The sequence below is a fragment of the Hyla sarda genome, chromosome 2, assembly GCF_029499605.1.
Source record: "Hyla sarda isolate aHylSar1 chromosome 2, aHylSar1.hap1, whole genome shotgun sequence".
Taxonomy (NCBI): Eukaryota; Metazoa; Chordata; class Amphibia; order Anura; family Hylidae; genus Hyla; species Hyla sarda.
This window is the reverse complement of record NC_079190.1, coordinates 209,318,161-209,340,293: the sequence shown is the minus strand read 5'-3', so window position 1 is coordinate 209,340,293 and position 22,133 is coordinate 209,318,161. Positions and strand designations below refer to the sequence as shown.

The 22,133-nt window shown below is 42.2% G+C and overlaps 1 long non-coding RNA gene across 1 annotated transcript in view; it reads left to right on the top strand.

Moving 5' to 3' along the window:
- The first annotated feature begins 7,278 nt into the window (after window positions 1–7,278).
- The window catches only part of LOC130357795 (uncharacterized), a 64,736-nt gene continuing 49,881 nt past the window's right edge, over window positions 7,279–22,133 (top strand). Inside the window, exons 1-2 of the long non-coding RNA XR_008889268.1 lie at window positions 7,279–7,325; window positions 10,176–10,518. This is a non-coding gene — a long non-coding RNA (uncharacterized LOC130357795). The remainder of the gene's footprint in view (window positions 7,326–10,175; window positions 10,519–22,133) is intronic.

Here is a 22,133-nt window from a genome sequence, read left to right as displayed (position 1 = left end):
GTGGGGGAACTATACTGCACCTAATGTGGGGGAACTGTACTGCACCTAATGTGGGGGAACTGTACTGCACCTAATGTGGGGGAACTATACTGCACCTAATGTGGGGGAACTGTACTGCACCTAATGTGGGGGAACTATACTGCACCTAATGTGGGGAGCTATACGGCACCTAATGTGGGGAACTATACTGCACCTAATGTGGAGAAAACTATACTGCGCCTAATGTGGGGAGCTATACTGCACCTAATGTGGAGAGATATACTGCACCTAATGTGGAGAAAACTATACTGCACATAATGTGGGGGGCTATACTGCACCTAATGTGGGGGAACTATACTGCACCTAATATGGGGGGAACTGTACTGCACCTAATGTGGAGAGATATACTGCACCTAATGTGGGGAGCTATACTGCACCTAATGTGGGGGAACTGTACTGCACCTAATGTGGGGGAACTGTACTGCACCTAATGTGGGGGAACTGTACTGCACCTAATGTGGGGGAACTATACTGCACCTAATGTGGGGAGCTATACGGCACCTAATGTGGGGAACTATACTGCACCTAATGTGGAGAAAACTATACTGCGCTTAATGTGGGGAGCTATACTGCACCTAATGTGGAGAGATATACTGCACCTAATGTGGAGAAAACTATACTGCACCTAATGTGGGGAGCTATACTGCACCTAATGTGGGGGAACTATACTGCACCTAATATGGGGGGAACTGTACTGCACCTAATGTAGAGAGATATACTGCACCTAATGTGGAGAAAACTATACTGCATCTAATGTGGGGGACTATACTGCACCTAATGTGGGGAAACTATACTGCACCTAATGTGGGGGAACTGTACTGCACCTAATGTGGAGAGATATACTGCACCTAATGTGGGGGGGAAACTATACTGCACCTAATATGGGGGGAACCGTACTGCACCTAATGTGGAGAGATATACTGCACCTAATGTGGAGAAAACTATACTGCACCTAATGTGGGGGACTATACTGCACCTAATTTGGGGGGAACTATACTGCACCTAATGTGGGGAGCTATACTGCACCTAATGTGGGGGAACTGTTCTCCACCTAATGTGGAGAGATATACTGCACCTAATGTGGAGAAACCTATACTGCACCTAATGTGGGGGACTATACTGCACCTAATGTGGGGGGACTGTATTGCACCTAATGTGGGGAACTATACTGCACCTAATGTGGGGAACTATACTGCACCTAATGTGGGGAACCTATACTGCACCTAATGTGGGTAACTATACTACTCCTAATGTGGGGGAACTGTACTGGTGCAGTACAGTTCCCCCACATTAGGTGCAGTACAGTTCCCCCACATTAGGTGCAGTACAGTTCCCCCACATTAGGTGCACTACAGTTCCCCCACATTAGGTGCAGTACAGTCTCCCTTCATTAGGTGCAGTACAGTTCGCCCACATTAGGTGCAGTACAGTTCGCCCACATTAGGTGGCACCTAATGTGGGGGAACTGTACTGCCGACCTAATGTGGGGGAACTGTACTGCCAGCCTAATGTGGGGGAACTGTACTGCTAACCTAATGTGGGGGAACTGTACTGCTAACCTAATGTGGGGGAACTGTACTGCCAACCTAATGTGCGGGGACTTATACTTCCAACCTAATGTGGGTGGACTTATACTGCACCTAATGTGGGGGGACTTATACTGCACCTAATGTGGGGGGACTTATACTGCACCTAATGTGGGGGGACTTATACTGCACCTAATGTGGGGGGACTTATACTGCACCTAATGTGGGGGGACTTATACTGCACCTAATGTGGGGGGACTTATACTGCACCTAATGTGGGGAACTATACTGCACCTAATGTGGGAGAACTATACTGCACCTAATGTGGGGAGCTATACTGCACCTAATGTGGGGGAACTATACTGCTTCTAATGTGGGGGGACTATACTGCACCTAATGTGGGGGAACTATACTTTACCTAATGTGGGAGAACTATACTGCACCTAATGTGGGGAGCTATACTGCACCTAATGTGGGGGAACTATACTGCTCCTAATGTGGGGGAACTGTAATACACCTAATGTGGAAGAACTACACTGCACCTAATGTGGGGAACTATACTGCACCTAATGTGGGGAACTATACTGCACCTAATGTGGGGAACTATACTAACTGTGTGTATGTGTATATATATATATATGCATGCACGCGCAGGGCGTGAGTTTGTGCTTTAGGGTGCACACCCTAATGCAATAGGCTGCGCACGCCTATGCTGACCTATCTGTGTTGTACATGGCAGTGGCTTATGATTCGTTTGGGAATTTTGAACAGCTGGTAAGACCTTACTTAAAGGGGTACTCCGCCCCTAGACATCTTATCCCCTATCCAAAGGATAGGGGATAAGATGTCAGATTGCTGCGGTCCCGCTGCTGGGGAGCCCCGGGATCGCCGCTGCGGCACTGCACTATCATTGCTGCACAGAGCGAGTTCGCTCTGTGCGTAATGACGGGCGATACAGGGGACGGAGCAGCGTGACGTCATGGCTCCGCCCCTAGTGACATCACAGCCCATCCCCTTAATGCAAGTCTATGACAGGGGGCGTGACGACCGCCACGCCCCCTTCCATAGACTTGTATTGAGGGGGCGGGCCGTGACGGCACGAGGGGCAGAGCCGTGACGTAACGATACTCTGGCCCCTGTATTGCCCGTCATTACGTGCAGAGCGAACTCGCTCTGTGCAGCAATGATAGCGCCGTGCCACAGCGGCAATCCCGGGGCTCACCAGCAGCGGGACCGCAGCGATCTGACATCTTATCCCCTATCCAAAGGAGATGTCTAGATGTCTATGGGCGGAGTACCCCTTTAAGGCAAGGGCATGTGAAAAACAACTAAGAAGTTCTATCTGACAAATAATTAAAATAAATCACAAATCCTCTTGATTTTTAGGACATGTCAGTCAGGTCAGATATTTCATAAGGATTACACATAGAGAATGCATAGTTTCTGGCACTAATTTTAATGAAAGCTGCCTCTTTTTGTCATTGACAAATAATGAGAAATGTGTATAGTCAATGCCATACTACCAATTTCATAGAATTACATGAATTGAACAATTATTTTACAATTCAGAAAAAAACATCCTACTTATCTTACAAAGACCAATCAGTGTTATCTTCTATAAAAGAGTTAGATAGATAATACAAGAATGGATCCGCAGCACTCCAGATTTGTGAAAAAGCAAATGTTCACTTCATTCACCCATATTTCAAGATACAATGTTTCAATGGCCTCTCGCCATCAAGCATGCTTCAGAAAGATGGCGAGAGGCCATTGAAACTTTGTATTTTCTGGTGTTAAACTTTCATTAAGCAGTGATATCCTGTCTGGCACCCTAACTCTCTGCATGAATGAAGCGTGTCAACCACGACACAAAGCTGTGGCCAACATGCCCCCTCCATGCATCTGGCTGGTAATGGAACCCAGCAAGAGGTCACATACACAATGCAGCAAACGAACAGTCATACAGCATCCCTGAGATGTAAGCAGGGCTGCCATCAGAAATTTCAGGGCTCCTCACACAGCTCAAGGCCACGCCCCCCCCCCCCGCCCCCCCCGTTCCATGTAGAGATACATGTAGGGGGTGAGCCGGCCGCAGCCTCCTGCGGGGTACAGATGTCAGCTTCCAGCAAACCGCCGCTTGGACCCCCTGCGATCTATAACTTATCCCCTATCCTTGGATAGGGGATAAGTTATTTTTCACCAGACTACTTCTTTAACAGAGGGGCCTACCCAAACTATATGGAAGCAACTATTAACAGAGGAGCCTACCCAAACTATATGGAAGCAACTATTAACAAAGGGGCCTACCCAAACTATATAGGGGACTCCATATAGTTTGCGTAGGCCTCTCTGTTAACAGTTGCCCCTATAGTTGTGGTAGGCCCCTCTGTTAATAGTTGCCCACATAGGCCTACAACTATATGGGGGGGAAACTATTAGCAAAGAGGGGCCTACATTAATTATATGGGCCGGGGCACAATTTGCCACTATATAGATGTTGTACGCTCCTTTCTGCTGTTAACCGTTGCCTCCAATGCTGTATCAATGCGCAGCGGCCGTGCGCAGGGGTGTAGCTAGAAACCACAGGGCCCCATTGCAAAACATGACCCCCCCCCCCTGGGCCTGGGCATTTTATAATAAGCAGCCCATTTTTTTGGTGGGGGTCCGACAGCTGAGAACCCCACCGATCAACTCGGTTGAAGTGGTTCTCCAGCTGTTGGAAAAGCTAAAACTCCCGTCATGTCTGAAAAGCCTCTGGCAATGGGAGTTGTAGTTTTGTAACAGCTGGAGAGACACAGATTGGACACAGTTTTACCCATCATCACTGCAGAATTTACAAGTGACTACAGCTCTGATGGGACAGTCAGGAGAATACACAATGATATCAGTGACCTGATTGACGTCTTCTGACCTGAGTGACATCTTCTCTGTTATCTTTTCTTCTTCATCTGGTCCAGGGACCAGGTCTTCCCCCAGCTCCATCTTCTCTGCAGAGTCTGACATCCAGACATCATTGGCTCCTCACTGTCAGCAGATCCTCATCCTCTGCATGAAGACAGTAATCAATATAACCTTGTCAGAAAGTGTACCCTAAATAAAATACTGCCCCACACTGTACCCTGAATAGAATACTGCTATACACTGTACCCTAAATAAAATAATGTCCCATACTGTACCCTAAATGAAATACTACCCCACACTGTACCCTAAATAAAATACTGCCCCACACTGTACCCTGAATAAAATACTGCCCCACACTGTACCCTGAATATAATCCTGTCATACACTGTACCCACTCAATATAATACTGCAACACACTGGACCATGAATAGAATACTGCCACACACTGTACCCTGAATATAATCCTGCCCCTCACTGTACCCTGAATATAATACTGCCACACATTGTACCCTAAATAAAATACTGCCCCACACTGTACCCTAAATATAATCCTGCCCCACACTGTACCCTGAATATAATACTGCCACACATTGTACCCTAAATAAAATACTGCCCCACACTGTACCCTAAATATAATCCTGCCCCACACTGTACCCGGAATATAATACTGCCACACACTGTACCCTTAATAAAATACTGCCCCACACTGTACCCTGAATATAATCCTGCCCCACACTGTACCCTAAATATAATACTGCCCCACACTGTACCCTGAATATAATACTGCCACACACTGTACCCTGAATATAATCCTGCCACACCCCCATAGCCCCCCTGCACCTCTCATCACCTCCACCCCCACCCCCATAACCCCTCCTGCACCTCTCATCACCCCTATAACCCCTCCTGCACCTCTCATCACCCCCATAGCCCCCCCTGCACCTCTCATCACCCCCACAGCCCCCCTGCACCTTTCATGACCCCCATAGCCCCCCTGCACCTCTCATCACCCCAATAGCCCCCCTGCACCTCTCATCACCCCCATAGCCCCCCTGCACCTCTTATCACCCCCATAACCCCCCTGCACCTCTCATCCCCCCATAACCCCCCTGCACCTCTCATCATCCCCATAACCCCCCCTGCACCTCTCATCACCCCCATACCCCCTGCACCTCTTATCACCACCATAACCCCTCCTGCACCTCTCATCACCCCCCTGCACCTCTTATCACCACCATAACCCCTCCTGCACCTCTCATCACCCCCTGCACCTCTCATCACCCCCATAGCCCCCCTGCACCTCTCATCACCCCCATAGCCCCCCTGCACCTCTTATCACCCCCATAACCCCCCCTGCACCTCTCATCCCCCCATAACCCCCCCTGCACCTCTCATCATCCCCATAACCCCCCTGCACCTCTCATCACCCCCATACCCCCTGCACCTCTTATCACCACCATAACCCCTCCTGCACTTCTCATCACCCCCCTGCACCTCTCATCACCCCCATAGCCCCCCTGCACCTCTCATCACCCCCACAGCCCCCCTGCACCTCTCATCACCCCCACAGCCCCCCCCTGCACCTCTCATCACCCCCATAGCCCCCCCTGCACCTCTCATCACCCCCATAGCCCCCCTGCACCTCTTATCACCCCCATAACCCCCCCTGCACCTCTCATCACCCCCATAACCCCCCCTGCACCTCTCATCACCCCCATAACCCCCCTACACCTCTCATCATCCCCATAACCCCCCTGCACCTCTCATCACCCCCATAACCCCCCTGCACCTCTCATCATCCCCATAACCCCCCTGCACCTCTCATCATCCCCATAACCCCCCTGCACCTCTCATCACCCCCATAACCCCCCTGCACCTCTCATCACCCCCATAACCCCCCTGCACCTCTCATCACCCCCATAACCCCCCTACACCTCTCATCATCCCCATAACCCCCCTGCACCTCTCATCACCCCCATAACCCCCCTGCACCTCTCATCATCCCCATAACCCCCCTGCACCTCTCATCATCCCCATAACCCCCCTGCACCTCTCATCACCCCCATAACCCCCCTGCACCTCTCATCCTCCCCATAACCCCCCTGCACCTCTCATCACCCCCATAACCCCCCTGCACCTCTCATCACCCTCTCCCCACCACCACCACCACTCACCCCCCTACACCACTCATCACCCCCCCCTGCACCACTCATCACACCCCCCACCCTGCACCACTCATCACCCCCCTGCACCACTCATCACCCCCCTGCACCACTCATCACCCCCCCTGCACCACCCATCACCCCCCTGCACCACTCATCACCCCCCTGCACCACTCATCACCCCCCTGCACCACCCATCACCCCCTGCACCACTCATCACCCCCCCTGCACCACTCATCACCCCCCTTGCACCACCCATCACCCCCCCCCCCTGCACCACTCATCAACCCCCATGCACCTGGGAGGCCTTTTTAAAAATGAAAGAAGCGAGCTGATTGGTTGCTATGGGCAACTAGTCAACTTTTCCTCTGCACAGATTTTGATAAATCTCCCCCATTGACTCTATGCACTTTGCTTACCTCACAGTATGCATAGACTTAGTGAAATGCAAGAAAATACAAGATTCTCCAGTACCTCAGTGAGTTTTTCTGCCTGTTTTGGATAACTATAAAGCCCACAAATTATATGGACTTTTGAACAACCCCTGAATTTGGCTTAGATAATCTGAATATAGAAAATGTGGTCTATTGGTAGACTTGGTTTGACTGTATTCAGAATAGGGGAGATTTATCAAAACCTTTTCCTCTGGACAGGTTTGAATAAATCTGCCCTAATATGTTTGACACATACAGATAAGGTAAACATTCATTTGTTGCATATATGTATTAAAACCAAACTTAAATGTCCCTTGTAATGTTTATACTCTCACGAATCTTCTTGGTGCTGTTGCTGGAAGTTAGTAAAGTACTGTCAGTAACTGCCTTTTTTTAAATTTTATTTTAATATTCGATTTTTTCTACTCCTCCATTTTGTTGACCGATATCAAAGAAGTTGTGCAGTTGTTCTAACTGTTTCAGTTCCATAAACTCTAGATACTGTATAACAACACATAGTTGGAAACATCTACTGATTTGCTGCCACTGTAAACAACAAATACAATTAACACAATCAATATCAACGATATTCTCTTTTAGCATAAGATTTCCCTATAGAAAGTTTTGAGTACATATGTTAAATACTTTCCTAGAATTTTACATCGCTCTATCCATGAGGCAACACCACACGCAAAATAGTGTATCGTTGTTCTCTTCTTACTGTGGTACTCTATTGTTATGCAACAGAATCCTTACCCCTGGCTGCCTGTAATGGTGTCATCAAGGCTTGGTATTTAATCCCTGCTAGGTCGCTCATTTTCACAGTATCATCTCCTTCTAGCCTGCATTATTACATATTGACTCCTGTGTTAACCCCTTCATGACCCAGCGAGTTTTGGCCTTCATGACCCAGTCCGTTTTTTCCAAATCTGACATGTGTCTCTTTAAGTGGTAATAACTTTGAACTGCTTTTACCAGGCAAAGTGAGTAAGAGATTGTGTTTTCGAGACATATTGTTCTTTATATTAGTTGTAAATTTTTGTTGATACATGAAGCGATTTTTGTGAAAAACAAAAATATTGTGAAAAATGTGAAAAAATTTCATTTCTCTATGTTTGAAACTCTCTCCTTGTAAGAGAAATAGTCGTGCCAAATAAATTTAGTTTTGAATTCACAACCACAACATGTCTACTTTATGCTGGCATCATTTGTTAAACATTATTTTACTTTTTTTTATTACATTATAATGCTTATATTATTATTATGAGCATTTTTTCAAATTTTCTACAAAAGTTCAAAATAAAAATTTTGGGGGGAACAATAAAATTTTTAATATATATTAGTATGTATATATATATATATATATATATATATATATATATATATACATGTATAATGTATATATGTAGGAGTTTTATTCCAATAAAGCGGCTGCAAATTACAAGGAATACAGATCCATAGCGGGGAGCGAGAGCCGGCATGGCTCTCAGACGCGGGGCACACCACTGCTACTAGTTTCGCGTCACTACGGATGCTTCTTCCGGCCCAGGTGTACGTCTCTCTCAGGTGGTAATTGTCTTTTATATTAATTGTCCGCCATGTTTACTAGACAAGATGCAACTATAACCAGATACAATGTGAACCAAAAGAAATAATGTAAAAATAGAAAATATATGTAACCATGAACATATAATTAAAACCACTTAAGAAAGAAAGTAGGATCACAGGAAAGAAGACAAGTCATTTCTTTCATTTAATCTAAGTGGACCTATTGCATTCAACCTTATTATCCAGAGTGCTTCTCTGCGTTACAAAAAGGTTTCTTTGTTTTCTCCACTTGGAACTTCTATTATTCTTTCTAGACCGGCGAACTTCAAACTTCTCCCATCATTGTCATGGCATTCAGCCATATGTGCAATGAATCGGAGGGCACCCTTGCCAGTGCGGAGAGAATAAAGATGTTCTCTCATACATATTTGCAATTTTCTTTTTGTATTACCTATGTATTTACTATTTAGTAAAAATTACAAGGGCATATAATGCAATATACAGTATAAGTAGACTTGCAAGTAATTAGCTGGTTAACATAGAAATTATTCCCTCCTAGGATAAAATTTCGTTTAGCTAAATTTAGCTGGCAGAAATTACAATTTCTACACGGAATATTTCCCTTTGGTTCTATGCTATGTAACCAGTTTTTTCTTTTATTAGCCTGGATTTTTCATTTTTTCATTATAGTGCATCACCTATGGAGGTAGATTTTCTGAAAGTAATAGTGGGTTTTTCCTTCGCATTATCTCCCAAGTCCGGATCTTGGGGAAAAAAATACCAATTGTCTAGTATACTCTTCCGTACAATTTGATTTAGTGGAGAATTTGCAAGGGAAAAACAATACGTCTGTCATTATTGTTTCTATTAGACTTTTTTTGTCAAAATTTTTTGGGTTTTAATAATTCTTCTCTCGTCCTATTTTGTGTTTTTTGTACTGCTTTTTGTAGAATATCTGCTGGATAGCCTCTCTTTTCTAATCGTAATAGGTTTTCTGCTTGTTCCTTAAAGATGGTCTGGTCACTGTTCACTCTTTTTAGTCTTAGCAATTGGCTATAGGGAATGTTGTCTTTTTCGTATGCAGGACATGAGCTGTTATAGTGTAATATATAATTTTTGGTGATTGTTTTTCTAAAGCCTGCGGTTTTTAGAAGACCATTTTCTATGGACATTTTAACGTCTAAAAAATCAAGGGTTGTACCATCAGAGATGCTGGTAAATAGCATATTAACATAATTTTTTTTGTTGGAAAAATCGACAAAGGCTTGAAATTCTGTGTCTGAACTGTCCCAGACAATAAGAACGTCATTATAATGTTATTACTCATGGGGGAAAAGGACCCAATTGTCCCTCTTACAGGTGAGTAACTTTTGCTGCATTTAGAATATCTTCTGCTAGCATTGACTGTATGTGCCCAGACTAGACAATTTACTACTTCTGGATCATATCTTTCAGTATTATATTATATTATTATAAATTAAATGAATAAATATATACTTTGCAAAAGTCAAAAAATTACTCAAGCGGGAAAAAATAAACTAACAAACTAACATTGTGGCTTTCAGGTCCATGGCAGCTTGTGGCTTCAACTGGATTTGCACTGGCTAGATTTGAATGTTGAGTCAAAGGGATCCCTTGGTTTCACTCTCAAGCCCCAGATGGAGGTATGAAAATTACTCCAGAAAGATCCCCCATTTGTGGTACCCAGAATGGTACCAGTTGGCAGCTCAACACAGCTGTGATGACATGACAGAAACAAGACCAGGCATAAAGCATAGAGGAGGACAAGAAAGACCATACGTGAAGCATGAATAAGACAAGAAGGACTAAATGCAAAGCATGGAACAGGATAATGGGCAACAGGAACTGACCAGGAGCTGGAAACAGAAACACAGACATCAGGAACAGGTGCAGTCAGGAGTATACAGGGATTGGGGCATGGAGCAGTACTACAAGTTACAGCATCCAGGTGGAACATTAAAGGGGCAAACAGGAACAAATAAACAGGATCAAAGCAAGAGGGAGTCTAAAAACAAGCAACCAGGCAGATTAAAGGGGTTATCAGGATAAGAAAAACAGAGCAAATTTCTTTCAAAACCGCTCCCCGTCTGTCTCCAGGTTGGGTGGGGTATTACAACTTGGCTTCGTTCACTTCAATGGAACTGAGCTGCAGAACCACATCCAACCTGGACACAGACGGGGAAAGTTTTTTGAAAGAAGTTTGCTGTTTTTCTATGCCTGGATAACATCTTTAACCCCTTAAGGACCACAGGTTTTTCCGTTTTTGCATGTTCAATTTTTCCTCATCACCTTCTAAAAATCATAATGCTTTCAATTTTGCATATGAGGGCTTATTTTTTTTACATCAATCATTTCACCACAAAATTTACGGAAAAAAATGAAAAATAATTTTTGTGAGGAAAAAAAAAAAAAATAAGCCATTTTGTAAATTTTGGGGCTTCCAAATCTATGCAGTGCAATTTTCACAAAAAATGACACCATATATTTATTCTACAGGTCCGTACGGTTACAATGATACTCAAGTTATATAGGTTTTCTTTATTTCACTATTTTAAAATTTTAAAATTATTACTACATGCACCAAAATTAGTATGTTTAAAATTGTCCTTTTCTGACCCCTATAACTTTTCTAATTTTCGGTATACGGGGTAGTAGGAGGGGTAATTTTTTGCGCCATGATGTGAAGTTTTTATTGGTACTGTGATCAAACTTTTTGATCACTTTTTATATATTTTTTTTTAGGGAATACAAATTGACCAAAAATACGCAATTTTGGACTTTTGAATTTTTTTACATGTACGCCATTGACCGTGTGGTTTAATTAACATTATATTTTTATAGTTCGGACATTCCCGCACGCAGCGATATCACAAATGGTTATTTTTATTATGTTTAGATATATTTTATATGGAATTTGGAAAATGGGGGTGATTTAAACTTTTAAGAAGGAATGGGTTTTCAGTCCATACTATGGTTTTCAGTGTTTTTAAACTTTTTAAATCTTTTTTTTTACACTTTTATTCCCCTTAGGGGACTTTTAGGAGGAATCATTAGATTCCTCATACAGATCAATGTGGTTCCAATGTGGATCTAAAGGGTTAATAGCTGGCCATTAACACCGGCCCTCAGCTACAAGAATCAGCTGGGGGTCGGCCGGTATGGCGTGGGCTCCCGACTTGAGCCCGCACCATACCTGTTTAACAGCACATGTACGTCTATACACGCCATGGTCGTTAAGGGGTTTTTATGGGCAATAGAGGCTTGACAAACCTGTATCAGGAATTGCATTGTAAACTGTAATCTGACACTTAGGCAGTAAGGGAGAAACCTGTCTGGGTTTATGTAGCTAGGATTTAATAAGCATTGTGTAGACACCTTGTCCACACAGCATAGAAGTACACATTGGCCCTTATTTACTAAGAGTGGAGTGTAGTCTTCTTTGTGGGTTTTAATTCCCTCCAATTTTTTTCCACAGTATTTACTATGGCTTCCCTACATTTTGCATTTTTCCCTACATTTTGCTTTTTTTTTACACATACTCTGATCTGTGGAGTTTTCTTCAGCTCAAATCCACCACATTTTATGTGGTAACCTTAGTAAATATGTTGGGTTTTCGTGAAAATGCTGGGGAGACGCCCCCTTTTCCCGACGACCACGCCCCCTTTTTTGGGGTTTTCTGAGTAAAATGGAGAGTTTGTTGGGTGCAATGCGCCAGAATCTGGCGCACAACCCAACAAAACATGTCGGGTTTACAATACTAAATCAGGGCCATTGGGTTGCATAGCAACAGTTCTTAGAACTATGACAGAGTTAGCCATTTCTCTTCTTCAGCAATCAGGTATGTTCATGGACCTAAGGCAGAAAAACATGGAGCTAAGCAGACCTATCCCGGCCATCATGCAAGGGACTGGGTAATCTTGCTGTTAAAATAATTCAATATACAAAATAAATTTTCAGTGCTTGTGTTGTATAGGAACATGGCATATGTGGAGCAAAAAGTGCTGTGCTAACAATGTTGTTTTTAACAAAGGAATAAAACTTTGGTATATAGCAGAAACAAATGAGGGCTGTCACTTTTTCATTCTAAGCATTCCCAAAACATGTTGTCTTCTATTTGACTTAATCTCCTTTTGGATTTTGCACTAACTGACTTAGCATTAATAGCATAGAGAGCCATGCAAAGGGAGTACAGAGTACTGCCAAAGGCAAAGGCCTCTATTTCTAATATTCCTATAGCTAATCTTGAGAACAAGGGCCCCCCCCCCCCCCCCAGCCCAGCTTGCTTGCGGCAGGATGCCACAAACAGCCTGCAGGCTATTTTATGCAGTTTATGAACATAACTCCAATAGAGGTTAATGGGAATTGTGTAAACTGTCTACCACCAGAAACTATGCTGTTTCCATAACTCTTAAAGCATAGTAGTGATCGTCATTTAGATTTACACAATTTGGCATATTAAAAAAGTTACTATTTAAAAAAAAAAAAAAAAAAAAAAGGAAACAAGCACCATTCATAAGTTTTTTTTTTTATCCTTATACATACTGGCATGTATTACACAGTCATGGCCGTAAATGTTGGCATCCCTGAGGTTTTTCAAGAAAACTAAGTATTTCTCAAAGAAAAGGATTGCAGTAACACATGTTTTGCTATACACATGTTTATTCCCTTTGTGTGTATTGGAGCTAAACCAAAAAAGGGAGGAAAAAACGTAAATTGGATATAATGTCACACCATGATTCTACCATGCGGCACCAACCTGTAACGGCTTCCGGAACCGCTGGAGGCCCTCAGGCTAATACCATCCCGACCACGAGAACGGAAGATTCTGATGTCACGCCCCCTCCCATAGACTTGCATTGAGGGGGGTGGGTGTCACGACACATGGGGGCGGAGTCGTGACATCACGATGTTCCTTTCTCGTGGTCGGGATGGTATTAGCCTGAGGGCCTCAAATGGTTCCGGAATCCTTTACAGGTGGTTGCCGCATGGTAGAATGCGGGGGTCCCCAGCGGCGGGACCCCCGCCAACAGACATCTTATCCCCTAACAGACATCGTATCCCCTATCCATTGTAAAGGGGATAAGATGTCTAGGAGTGGAGTACCCCATTAAGGAGCTGAAATAGTCAAGCTGAAAATATACTTCATTTATCAAAGGTTAAAAAAAAAGTACACCCCATGCACTGTAAATATTTTATTCTAGCTTTTCATGCGACAAAACTAAAGAAATGACATTCTGCTACAACGTAAAGTAGTGAAAGAATAGCCTGTATTAGGGTGCATTACAACCACATTTGCAAAATCCGGTTGCCGCATCCAGCTGGGAAATTTCAATACCTGCCACTGCTGTAACCCAGCCGGTCCGGCACCGACCAGTGTCAGATAGTGACTTCAGTCAACAAATTTTTGCCCCATATCCGGTTTTTTGACCGAACTGAAAACTGCGGCATACTATGGTTTTCAGTCCAGCCACAAAACAGGATACGGGGCAAAAATGAGCCAACCTAAGTCATTATCTGACTCTGGTTGGCACATTTAAATAATTGATATTTGGTGCTGGTCAGGCTGGCATACGGCAGAGGCCAGAATTGAAACTTCTCGCAAACGTGGTGTGAATGCACCATTACATTGTTTAATGTTGTGTCCCATCAAAACAACCCAATACACAGCCATTAATGTCTTAACTTTGGCATAAAAAAATGACTGCACCCCTAAGTGGAAATGTCCAAATTTTGTGTGGCCACCATTATTTTCCAGCACTGCCTTAAGCCTCTTGGGCATGGAGATTACCAGAGCTTTACAGGTTGCCACTGACGCACTCTTCTACTTCTTCTTTATTATGGTAGAATACAGAGCTGTTGGAATACTGCCTTGCGGCTCTGTCTCCGGAGGAAGGGGATCATGCACTGCTTCAGAATGTCACAGTACATTTTGGCATTTATGGTTCCCCAAAGATCTGTAGCTCCCCAGTGCCAGCAGCACTTATGTCGCCCCAGACATTGACATAAATCTGCTTGTCTTCAGAAAACTGTTTGCTGGCTTTAAAAGAGACTTTCTTCTGGAAAGATAGCCATACTGCACTTTATGGTCTAAGTACTGAAAGGCTGACCCCCCCCCCCACCCACCCCCCCCCCCCCCCCCCCCCACCCTCTCAACTTCTGCAGCAATGCTGGCAGCACTCATACATCTATTTCCCAAAGACAACCTCTGGATATGAGCAATCAACTTCTTTGGTCAACCATGCTGAGGCCTGTGAGTGGAACCTTTCCTGTGAAACCAATGTATGGGCTTGCCCCCCGTGCTGCAGCTCAGTTGCAGGGTCTTGGCAATCTTCTTATAGCCTAGGCCATCTTTATGTAGAGCAACAATTCAGGAGCCAAATCCTTTTAAAAACTGAGTTTTTTGCCCACACTAAATGTTAGACAGAGAACAGGCTCCTACCACCTCACCAAATGAAAGTGAACTTCAATTCTGTGTGGTGAAGTAAATGTTCTGATTAATTTCTTGCTGCGTCAAATTCATCAACATTGTGTGCCATTTTGATACATTTGGCACAGATCAGCATTTTTTTGTGCAAAAAAAAACATTTGCCACCGTGCACCTACAGTGAAAAATGACCCGCTTAATCTTTTAGACAGAACGAGAGAAAACTAGATACTGCTCTTTATCTGCTTTAATTTCTTATGGCTTCTTTTAGCCGTACATGAAATATTTCCATATGTTAAACAATAAGAAGTAATCATTATTCCAGCATGTGCAGTTATAAATCGTTTTTTTATTAAGACTATCATTTCCCAACAAGAGATTGATAGTCCATATCTCAGGTTTTTTTTTGCATGAAATTAAGCCATCTGCCACTGGATACATTTCAAACCATTCTTAGTTGAATACTATTTTATTTTAAATTCTCTGTGTTACCATTTAAATGGAAATTAGAACATCCTTGTTTCTTTTAGATTGAAAAAACTTCATATTCATACTCTTAAATGTCTATACAGAGCGTGCTACATAGCACATCCCAAGAGCTATGTGGGCTGCAATGATATTCCAGGCAGATGGTGCCAATTCATTTTGATAGCTAGGTATAGAGATAGATGGATGGACTGAGGATACTGAGATCCAGGAATCAAAAATGAGAAGATAAGAATTTCATCCATAAAAATAAGAGATGGGTGAATGTTTCAGCCGATTTCCATTTCAATCCTCTAGCTATTAGTGTATGCTTATCTGTTTCATATATTGTGTTCCAGAATTGCTCAAGGGTGTTTGTCTCACACAGAGACATGCTTACTGTTGTGTATAGTAAAAACTACATATGTAGATGAATAAGAAACTTGCACATGGCACACTGATACTAGCAAGTATAAAAAAAATCCACTTAACTTTATTCCAATCTTTGCTTCTATTTTGCATATTGCTATTATCATATCATTATTGGTATGTCACATTTCCATGCTCCATGTCATTCTGAGAGTGATCTGTTTGATCATATGTTAAAGGCAGATCATTTGGAACAATAGCATAATTCAAGCATCTTTCCTTACACAACATGTAAAGGGATTTTCTGAAATGAATGACCATTTTTTGGAAGGATCCCCTGAAAATAAACTGATTTCAGAATTGCCCACTGCTGATACCCACTAGAGATGAGTGAATGGAAGCTGACAAACCCAAATTTGTTACGAATTTCATGAAATATTCGATTCGATTCTATCACGCAAATCGCTTCATTAATCTCAAATTACTGCGGTCCAGGCTCCAGGGAATCTAAAATGGCAGATCCACATGTCAGTACAGAGGGCAAGGAATGCTGGGAAGGCGGTAAGGCAAGGCGGGAAGGGAAGTAGGCAGGATGACCCTGAAACACGTGCAGCAGCCAGTCACCCGTGTGATGTCACAGCCCTATATATTCCGCAGCCATTTTGTGGCTCGTCATATCATTCATTATACTGCATACAGATAGGACGGACATCGCTGTGTGTGTGTTACACAGAAAAGCTCATTCCAGCAGCGTTTCACATCCTAGTCACATCAGCGTTCTGGTGGACAGAGAGCAGTGTTTTTTTTACACAGAAAAGGATTTTTACTGCAGCCATAAACCTCCCAGATACTTTCTTCAGCATTGTATTACAGAGAGGGGCAGATAGCTGTGTGTTGCTTCATACATTTCAACAAGCTGCCTCAACTTCATAAACCTTAGCAGAGGAGGCAGGAATAATTTTTCTGTGTCTTTGTTCCACAACAAATCATCTGCTGGTTATACTGGTCTGTAGATGGTATAATACCCAGCAGTCCATTCCTAATAGTCATTGAAGAGTGAAATTTTGTGTTTAGTACACAGATTTTTTGTGCTGCAGCACTGTTGTGTTCTGCTGGTGTTGTGCAAAAATATTTTTTTTCTAAGCATACTGTACCGCATTATTCTCCCCTTAATAAGTGTATACCACATACCTCCATCTAAGGAGTGTACTATTTTTTACCTGTTAATCTGTCAAGGGCCTAGATAATGTGAAAGTCCAGGAAAAAGCAATCACCAGCTGGTGTTTTACTGACATACGTTTTTTTGAGCATACTGTACCGCATTTTTCAGCCCTCATAAGTGAGTACCACATACCTACAACTAAGTAGTGTACTATTTTGTGCCTGTTAATCTGTCAAGGGCCTACATACTGTGAAAGGACAGCCAAAAGTAATCACCGGCTGGTGTTTTACTCAAATAATTTTTGAAGCGTACAGTAGCGCATTTTTTTGCCCTCATAAGTGCATACCACATACCTACATCTAAGTAGTGTACTATTTTGTACCTGTTAATCTGTCAAGGGCCTAGATACTGTGAAAGTCCAGGCAAAAGTAATCACCATCTGGTGTTTTACTAAAATAAGTTTTTTTAAGCTGTACTATTTTGTACCTGTTAGTCTGTGATCTGTGGAAGAATACTACAGTAAGTGTTCACATTCTCTGCAGCACCCCCTACAGAGGAGATAAAGCAATACACAGTCATCTACACAGTATATGGATTGATCTGCTAAAACCAGCACCAGATAATAGGAGGCTTTAGCTGATTTATCCCCTGTTTCACCTATAACATGTCCTCAAGACTTAGTAAGACCAATGTTATTACAGTTCCATGCCATACTGGACTAGAATTGCCAATGAAGGAAATTGATATTTAATAATTCATACATACAGGTGAGATATGAAGCTCTATTAAATATCACTGGTGTGCCCCATTAAGACTGATTTTCAAGAATATTTAAATAAATTATCCAGAATTAGAAAATCTGTTCTCAAATTATGTGTGGTATTACAACTCGGCCCCATTCACGTCAATGGAACTGAGCTGCATAACCACACACTAACTGAGAAAAAGAGTGAGACTGTTTTTTGGAAGATATTCCTTTAAATTTAAAATTAAAGAGCAATTTAAAGGAAAATTCTGCTGAAAATGATATCCAGATACATCGCAGAGAGATATGGGATACATTTTTAGAATTAAAGGGGTACTCAGGTGGAAATCAAATGTTTTTAAATCAACTGGTACCATTAAGTTATACAGATTTTATAAATGACTTCTTAATCCTTCCAGTACTTATCAGCAGTTGTATGATACAGACAAAGTTGTGTAGTTCTTTCCAGTCTGACCACAGTGTTCTCTGCTGACACCTCTGTCTATGTCAGGAACTGTCCAGAACAGGAGAGGTTTGCTATGGGGATTTGCTCCTGCTCTGGACAGTTCCTGACATGAACAGAGGTGTCAGCAGAGAGCACTGTGGTCAGACTGGAAAGAACCATACAACTTTCTCTGTAGTATACAGCAGCTGATAAGTACTGGAAGGATTAAGACTTTTTTTAAAAATAGAAGTCATTTACAAATCTGTTTCTGGCACCAGTTTGTTTGAAAAAAAAAAATCTTCCACCGGAGTACCCCTTTAAAGGGCTCTGGAGAGTGCAAACATGCTGAGATATTTATGTTACTAAAATCTTAAACGGCATTCTAAATGATCTGTCATTGATTGGAATGGCCCATTGTTTAGAGTGTTGTGTCTGATTAACATAACAGAACATTCTAAACAGTGTCAAAGGTGTTTGAGCTTTGTATAGAGCCCTTCTTTCTGGAATTTTGTAGTGGTCTAAGATCCCAAACATCATCAATAACATCATCTCTCCATACATCTATGTGTCTTGGATAATGGGACTATACAAAGCTTTATACAACTATCCGGAGTCTGATTTTGTGACTGTCATAAAGTGACGATTACTAATTGCAGATACATTGAGCTGAATCAGACAAGAATCAAACACTGTAAAACAAAAGAAAATCTATTGTATGATTGTACATAATCACCATATGGCGCTTCTAAATGAAGACAAAATCAAGCACATCGCATTCAGTGCATAATATTTATATCTGAAAAATTTTTGAAAAATACAGAACAAATTGAGTTTGTTGGCTCATATCTAGGTTAAGTCTAGGATTTGATGATTCACAGATTTGACAAATATTGGTAAATTCCCGCAATAATTGCTATGTGTAAAGAACCTGGGGAGAAACTGATCCCAAGTTTGAGGAATCAATACATAACAATTTGTTTCAATCTGTGAATATGTAAAAAAAATTGCATTAAAGGGGTAATCCGGTGGAAAACATTTTTTTTTTAAATCAAATGGTGCCAGAAAGTTAAATAGATTTGTAAATTATAACAAAATATAGGTACAGAATCCGGCACTGCTGTGTATACGGCAAGTAGTCAGCAATAGGTGAATAATAGAAGCAAAAGTCCAAAGCTCTGTGGTTCTCAGTCCAAAGACAGCAGACAAATCCAAAGTGTATGAAAAGAATGGAGGACGGCACTCACCCAAGATGGTAGCTTCAAAATGATTCTTTATTGCAAAAACACGGTGGCGGTATCAGACAGGTGAATAGACAGGAACGCTGAGGGCCTCAGCGTGCAGGTAAATTACTTCTATTAAAATACCTTAATCCTTCCAGTACTCAATAGCTGCTGAATACTACAGAGGAACTATTTTCTTTTTGGAACACAGAGCTCTTTGCTGACATCATGACCACAGTGCTCTCTGCTGACATCTCTGTCCATTTTAGGAACTGTCCAGAGCAGCATATGTTTTCTATGGGGATTTTCTCCTACTCTGGACAGTTCTTAAAATGGACAGAGGTGTCAGCAGAGAGCACTGTGGTCATGATGTCAGCATAGAGCTCTGTGTTCCAAAAAGAAAATAATTTCCTCTGTAGTATTCAGCAGCTAATAAGTACTGGAAGGATTAAGATTTTTTAATAGAAGTAATTTACAAATCTGTTTAACATTCTGGCACTAGTTGATTTAAAAAAAAAGTTTTCCACCGGAGTACTCCTTTAAGTCCAATGGTCACACAATAAAAGGCACTAGGTAATCAACATATAAATAAAGTGATTTATCAGAGTCATACACAATCATTTTAAGAATTGTATAGAAAATCAATGTTTTTTTTATTTCTAAATGCAACTTATGGCTCCACACACATAGCAGCACCACAGCTCCAGACAACCTACCAGACAAATTTGTAATTGCTTTATTATGGACGTATTACTAGAAGTATTGTGCTACATTTACTATTACGGTCTAGAAAACTTTAACTTTGACTAGACAGTCTAAAAATTGGTCAGAATTATCACAGTGCTGATGAATCTGGTCACCTTTAGGTTGGCAAGTCTAAGTTTAGACCACCTATTGGTTTGTTTACTTTACGAAATACAATCGGTGAAACGGCAACAGGGTGATTGGCACTGTTGATGAGCAAATGACAGCAGCAATGGCATATCTAATCATTGGAATCAGGCACACGCATGTTAGATTCCTCGATGATCCATGCCTTTCATTTGAACAAATGTGAGTTTTTAGATGTTTTTTCACATAGTCTTGTTTGTTTAGGAGTGACAAGGCCACCTGCTGCTCTTATTACTCTCTCTGATGCTATATTAGAGGATGGATAAGGCAGAACAGCCATGGAAAACTGGGCCAGTTCTGGCCAATGGTCTAATCTGGTGACCCAGGAGTCTACTATGTCTGGTTTTATTCCTCTGGGAATGTATAAAGGAATTCCCCCACAGATTTAGTATAAGGAACTAATATTTACACCACCATTCTGCCATGCACTTCCTCTGGCAAGATCTTTTTCTGGATTCAAAAATGCAGGTTGCTGTCACCTGCTCCTGAGTTGACAATATCAACATAGGATGTCTTGAATATGTTTTAGCCCTACCTTGACTTGGCTCTTTATCGCTGTCCGTGCTAGCACTACCCTCCAGCTCTGACAACATCTCCTGCTCATCACCTATGTTTCGTCCAAAACCATCTCATCATAGTCCTCCTCATTGTCCTTGCCACTCCTCTCAGTCTGATGTCTCATGGGCTCCTTGTCCCCCTCACCATAGCTTCCTCCATAACTGACACTATCACCACACCCACCACCAAGTCTTAAAAGTATAGTCATTTTGAAAATGTTGTGGGCTGGGGGATTACGTTAGACAGTATATGTATTTATCATTTATTTGTGGCTTTGGGTGCTACATAAACAAATGTATCAAAATCCTTTCTGTTTGATTGGAGGTTTTACTGCACCATGGCTGTGTATTATGCTTTTCACTTAACAGTGGATTGTGTGTGAAAATCATTTGGACAGAGGGTATAGAACCTTTTGTCGGCCAGTAAAGATTGACATTAGCTCTGTCCCACTACCCATTTACGAGCTACTATAGTCTAAAAGTTGCTATGTGACTGTGCAGTCTGTCCAGATAAATGAATCCTGTCTGGGTATTGACTTCCATTGAGGGGGCAGGGTGTGTCGTCACGAGCTCCCGGCACCGGCTCCAGCGCTACGGAACAGTTTGTTCCAAACACTGAGCATCGGAGTACCCTTTTAAGACCCCACCTCACAACTTACAGGACATAATGGATTTTCTGTTAACATTTTAGTGCAGGTACCACACAACCACAGACTCTATGCCTCCATAGGTATGAACTGTTTTGGTGGCACAGGGGGGACATACACAGTATAAGGCATGTGGTTTTAATGTTATGACTGATCCCTGTATGCACTAAATACACCCATCCACACTCTTTTTAAAACCTGCCACTATATATTATTCACAATAAATTGTTCTATAAAATCTGCCACAAGATACATGGAAAGAGAGTTCAATTATGAACAAGGCTAATGCTCTTTTGATCTTATTTCTTCTCAATACGCTATCCCACGCTAACTACATTGTGCTGTACAATAAATATGCAGGCACTCCCCAGCTTGAGCTCCTTATTTCTTTTGTATCTGCTGTTCAAGGAGTCAGACAGAAATTAATGCTACTGAAGTTATATGGGGGTGCAGAGTGTAACATTCTTTTACATGGTTCACAGGTGGGATTATTAAATGCAATTTTATATCAAATGGACAACAACAAAGCCTTTGTCTGTCAGTTTGTTCTGAACGTTCTATATCCCCAGCCAGTATT